This window comes from Nannobrachium achirus, assembly GCF_963921795.1.
Source record: "Nannobrachium achirus genome assembly, chromosome: 12".
Lineage (NCBI taxonomy): Eukaryota > Metazoa > Chordata > Actinopteri > Myctophiformes > Myctophidae > Nannobrachium > Nannobrachium achirus.
The window spans coordinates 19,773,868-19,779,867 of NC_137832.1; positions in this window are offsets into that span (position 1 = coordinate 19,773,868).

Below are 6,000 nucleotides of genomic sequence, written 5' to 3' on the forward strand. Positions count from 1 at the left end.
GTGGACCTCCATTGCAGGCACGTATGATGGGGTGCAGATCGGAGAGGTTCGGGCAGTGGTTGATTGTGAGCCTGTGGTCGACGCTAAGCCCTCCACTTAAGACACTGATATTAAAATACCTGTCTCTGGCACCTTCATGAAAAAGATCTGTCTGATAAAAAACTGCTGAGTAAAATACAGTGTTTAAGTGAGTTGCAAAGAATTATTATATTACTTGCCATCGTGAAAATACTGTAAGACACTCAATATATTTGAATACATGTATTTGTATAGATGAAACATCTATAACTGTGTTCACTAATGCTTAGTAATGTATGAATAATGCTTCATGATAAATTAAGTATTTACTAATACTTGCTTTATAATGTGTAGTTATTATAAAGTGCTACTGATTAAACACCAAAAAGAACCCAGGATTGTGTTTCTTGTCTCCCAAACAACATTAAAATAAGATTTGGTTGTCTCAGGGGTGAAATGTCCCTACCCATACCCTGCCAGGGTTTTTTCATAAAAGTCTGTAATTACATTTCTTAATTTTTCTTTCTTCAGGTAGCTAAAAAAAAAAAAAAAAAAAAGGCTTAAAAGACGTCCGTCCATGGTCCCCTTGCTGTTATAATATAAAATATAATATAATCAACCCCTATAGTAATCCATTTGAAGATTAATACACACAAACATATACAGAACATGGATGGCAGCCATTTTGAAAAAAATCAAACCTCGGTTCGAAGTGGAGCGGTGAATGTGTGTGTGTGTGTGTGTGTGTGTGTGTGTGTGTGTGTGTGTGTGTGTGTGTGTGTGTGTGTGTGTGTGTGCCTGTGTGCCTGTGTGCCTGTGCCTGCACAACAGCGCCCCTCCTTTAACTTGTGTGGCCACTCAAGGTATTGCCAGGCTACAGACATACCCAGCCAGCCAGCCACATAGCCAGCCAGCCAGCCAGCCACAGACATACCTGTCTATTGGGAGCGCTTTCACCGCTCCAAAAATCCTCCTCCTGGTGCAAAGGGAGCATCTGACAGGTATGAGTGCTTGATCGGCACTCCACTGTAGGCACAGACTGCCCAGAGAACAGGCAACACACTGGTGTTTCATAGATTAGTGAACAGCCCCACCTAGTGGCAAAAACGGCTGATGTAACTGATGTATTAGTTAATCAGGAATAAAGCGTTAGTTAAGCATTAACTAAGTGTATGAATTTGTACCTTATTGTAAAGTATTTCCGATTATTGTACATATTTTCACTATTCGTTTTGCGTGCGTGTGTTGTGCGTGCATGCGAGGGGTGTCAGCTTTTGTCAGATATGAGAAGGGGGGGGGGGGCTCCAAGGAAAAAATGTTTGAGAGAAAACCTGGTAGAATATGTCCCTTAAAGGAGTAGTTCACCCCCAAATTGAGTTTTTTCTATTGATTACTCACGCCATGGAGACTTGAGTTCAATAATATTTTTGGGTATTTGTCGCATTCCTAAGAGTAAGACAAACATTTGATTACAATGCATTTACCACCAATGATTCCGGATGGGGACCCAGATGTATGGATTTTTATTCTCAAAAAAGTCCAGAATGCAGCATTACAGATAAGGCAAAATGACACCCAAATAGTGAGACATTTCAACATTGCAATTACAACAGCAACATTAACACTATAACTAAATCAGATAGTGTTAGTAGGCTAAACCACTGGTCATAGTTCCTTTGTAGCCCAGGGACTTTTTGAGTGGTCCCTGATGTCCATCGCTCTTCTCATGCTTCACAGCATTTGCACAAGTTTTTCCAGTCTAAACGTATCATTGTCTCCATTTGCAAAGTGGCGACAAAAGACAGCATCTTGACTAACACTGTACTTGATAAAGTAAACCCACTCCCCTGTCACCCCATGAAGACAAAAGCAGAAATTTGCCTCCCTATGAACGAGTTATAAACAGGTATGTCCGTATGTGGCCGGCTATGTGGCTGGTTATGTCCGTATCATGGCAATACCTCTGCTGACCACACACAAACGTGCGCACACACACACACACACACACACACACACACACACACACACACACACACACACACACACACACACACACACACACGTTAAATGAGGGGCGCTGTTGAGCAGGACAGGCACGAACACACACACACACACACACACACACACACACACACACACACACACACACACACACACACAGTACACACACACACACACACACACACACACACACACACACACACACACACACACACACACACACAAACACACTAGTGATGCGCGGGCCGGCCCGAACCCGCGGTCAACCCGCAGGCTGGGTTGGGTTGGGTCAAGAAATGTACACTTTATTGGCGGGGCAGGTTGGGGCGGTCCCGTCCAAATAATGTATAATGCGCAGCATGCGTCCTTCCCTATGCTCGTCAGCCAAGCTGGTCCATGTCATGTAATTCTAAGTAAGTCCATTCATTATACTTCCTGTTCTGTCCTCAATGTGTGTGGAGGCTACACAAATAGACAGACAGCTAACAATAGTCTTGAAGTTACGGTAGTAGACCTAAATTTACGGAGTAACAGAGTAAATTTTGAAGTGGTTTTACTTCTTCTCCAAAACCAGTATCAAGGCAAATTTGTAAAACTGCAAAATACAATGACAAAACAAGAAGGCGCTAATTAAATAATGCTCACTGTATAAGGCATACATCCAATACAATTATAACAGCATGAACAAAAGGCTACAAGCAGCATACATGTACTACAAGGCACAGTAAATCACCTTTTTTAAATGGCATGAAATGACTACTGTAAATAGAATGTAAATAGCCTGTAGATCTTCCCAAATTGTTTTTAACCTATTTATTCATGAATTGAAATGAACCATGAATTGCAAAGAGAAATAGGCTATATGAATTACTGTCCCAACTTATGAATTGGGAACATGAAATACAATTATGAATTACTGATCCACACATGAATTGACACAATGCCAAAATGCTTCTCTAGAGCTTGCATGGAACTATTACCCAAAACAGTGAAGCTGTAATAATGGAACGTGAATGGAACGGGGTCCAACCTATGTTCCCCAGGTTCTATGTTTCCCAGGTTCTATGTTCCCCACCTCACAGCATTAGTTTAGTGAGGTTATGGTTAGGATTAGGGGTAGGTTTAGGTTATAAGAAAGTGGGGAAAGATAACCACATGGTTACAAAATGCACAATACACCTTTGAAATAATTGCAATTATGATACTCACAGACAATACTTTCCAAGGCACACACATAAAGAGCTAAGGCATGCTGTAGCTAAGCAGTGCTCTGTGTGACCGCATGGTCTGAAGTTTCACCTGAGAATGACTGAACTGATAGGAATACCCAATAAATCAGTGTCCACTAGAGGGTGCAAAAACACAAACAAAAGTTCAGTTCTGAATAGAATATGACACTTCCTGTAAGTAGACTTAAAAATAAAACCAGTTGCCTAATCATATTACGGGGAATCTTATTTTGAAATCCACCGTTTTGAGAGGAAGTGCTTCTGCTTGTTGTTATTGGCTGCTTGGCGCAAACAGAAATCTTGTGTGGATTGTACACAAGCTTTTGACTAAACTAAAGTTCATATTTATGATAAGAAAACAATGCTCCTGTGACTTAAACAATGTAAACCCTTTGAAAGTTTGTTAAACTTCTTGAACCTCCGTGGAATGTGATATCACAGAGCTTCGGTGAACTTCATTGTTCATTGTTTTTGTTCCATAGTGCAAATGATGCCAAGTAAATCAAGCTGTCAGAATCTTACCACATGACAGTTGAAGCAATAATCTACATACCTGATGGATTAGACTGTTGACAGATGTTCTGTCCCAGAACGATCAGTAATCAATCATGATGCATGACTGTTGTATTTTCTGTTGTTCATTTTGCACACCTCACAACCAACACAACTAGGCATTGAATCACAATAATGTTACAAGACCTGTAGACCACACCTATTAAGAATACATTGCCAAACACATTATGTTGATATAATTTTCTCCTGTCCTCAAGTAACACTGTCCTCTACAAAGCCAGCATTTTGTATAATAATACAAAATGTTCTGTAACCCTGAACAACAACGGTGATAGGGAGCACTTAAAGACTCAAAGACCAAGATTCCATTATATTGGCAGGAGGATTTGAAAATGGTCAGGAGGTCAGGATTGCAGCAAGGGCGAGCTCCCAGAGTGTCCACGACCACAGACACATCCTCCCTCCCTACCGTTATGCTCAAACTTGTTGGGAAAAACGCGCATGCAGGATCTCACCAGTGTCGCACCGTCTTCCCGTGAGTACGGCGGGTATGAGGTTAGGGTTAAGGTTAGGTGTAAGAGCCATATCACTTGAGGTTCACACCCATGTTCAAGGCCAAGGTGGCCAATATAGGGAGGTCTGGTAATGAGCGACAGGTGTTGTCGGTTTGAGACAAACAGTCTTTTGATTGTGCAGTGTGAGGCTGCTTGGCGTTTAGCTGTTTGTTTATTTGTTATTTTCTTTATTATAGACTACAAAGTGACTGAGTGATTGTCTGACTCAAAGTGTAAATAAATACAGCTTTTCTGCAACTCTGAAGAACACCTTTTGGACATCAGTTTTTATTGCACCACACTTCTAGACTAGTTATTTTTAATCAGCAACCAGTAGCGGCACACTAAACTAAACTAAACCCAATGCATTGGTAACAAGCGTATTTAAGGACGTTGCGCGTGAAGGCGTTTTGTTTGGACAACTACGGTACTTGCGTTCTGACTATTGACACGGCACATTGACTTTATTTATTTATTATGGCGGCCGAGGATGCGAACACTTGCACTGACTTAGAACCTAGAAATGATAGTGACCCCCCCCCCCCCCCCCCCCACACACACACGCACACACACTCCCTCACTGCAAACATGTTATTGTTGACACTGGGTGTTGACACTTCTCCAACAGGATCTGGCATGTCCGGGTACCTGTCCCTCCCTCGAGGCTCAAGATGAAGTTTTCCAAGGAGCCATGGCCCCACGCCAGTGAAAACAGGACGCAAATAACAGCCGTAACTCGATGCTTGTTCTCACCCTGTCTTTTGGTCTGCATCCTCCTCATCCTGTGTCACACTGTTCTCTTTGGATCTGCGTTTTTCCTCCTCCTGATAAATCGTACTTTTTCTTGGAGACATATTATATACTAATATATTAGTTTTATATATTGAAATATAGGTTGTCCGGTCTCTATGGCAATATTATTCATATCCATCGCTAGTAATAATTCAACTGAATGATCTGCAGGTAGCTCAACTTAATAGGTAATTTGTTATCGTCATATAAGGACGACCCTAGAGCATAGCTGTTTCATCATTCTTCCAATTGCCATCCGCAAAGGATGGCCAAAGGCAGACTGGCCAAAGGCTCCTCTTGTCTGAGGCTTGGTCTGAGGCATAGCCTCTGTCCTAATGCCAAGGCAATTAAGGTGGGCAGATGTTTCATTCTCAGACAGACCAGCCATTGAGTTGATCCGCTATTTCAACCTGGAGGCACTAGATGATGAGGACCAGTCCCCCGGCTTCGGGGGGACTTTATCTTCTCGCCTATCCTTCATTTCACAGCGGTAGGTCCTCCTCCGCTGTTCTACTCTGTTATTGTGCTACCTTAGCATTAGCGTTAGCCTCTAGCTACTATTGCCTTGTTTCGTGCTACATTAGGCTATTTCTACGCTACCTTGTTTTTTAGCAACCTAGCCCCTGTGCTTTTTCATGTCACGATGGCTACTGCTAGCCCCCTCGTTAGCTGCGGAAACCCCGCGTGCGGCTACAAGCTCGCCCCGGACGATGAGCATACTACCTGCATCCTTTTCCTGGGTTTGCTTCACGCTGCAGACGGCCTGGAGGAACAGCCAACGTGCAGGATATGTCGCGGCCTACTTCTGGGCGCGCGGCAGCTCCGCTACAACACAGCTTCCCTCCTCACCGGTCTCGCCTCCGCTATCTCCCCGGGCCTCCCTGTAGGCCCCG